Raw genomic sequence first — 379 nt, forward strand, 5'->3', positions numbered from 1 at the left:
TGGTTGTTTTTTTTTTTTTTTTGCTTTTTTTTTTTTGCAAAATGTTGCAAATAGAAAAGATATCATCGTTGGTCTTCTGAAAGAATTCCCATGCTACAAGGAATTCTAAACTTGAGAAAGATTTCAAATAGTCTTTAAAAGATTTCAATGTTATATCAAATTCAACACTTCAAATACCGTAATAGCAAAATTAGGACATCGGTCTCAACTGAGAAGGAAATCTGAGACACTGGAAAAACAAACTAATCAATTAGTTTACTCCAACATATGTCAAATTGTTAGTCTGCAGTTAATTAGGACTGATACCAAAAGTACAGTAATAGAGATTTTTCGGCCATTTTAGGAGAGAATTGGAGAAAGTATCTTATTCCAGAGAGAG

This window comes from Asparagus officinalis, chromosome 3 (assembly GCF_001876935.1).
Source record: "Asparagus officinalis chromosome 3, Aspof.V1, whole genome shotgun sequence".
Classification (NCBI taxonomy): domain Eukaryota; kingdom Viridiplantae; phylum Streptophyta; class Magnoliopsida; order Asparagales; family Asparagaceae; genus Asparagus; species Asparagus officinalis.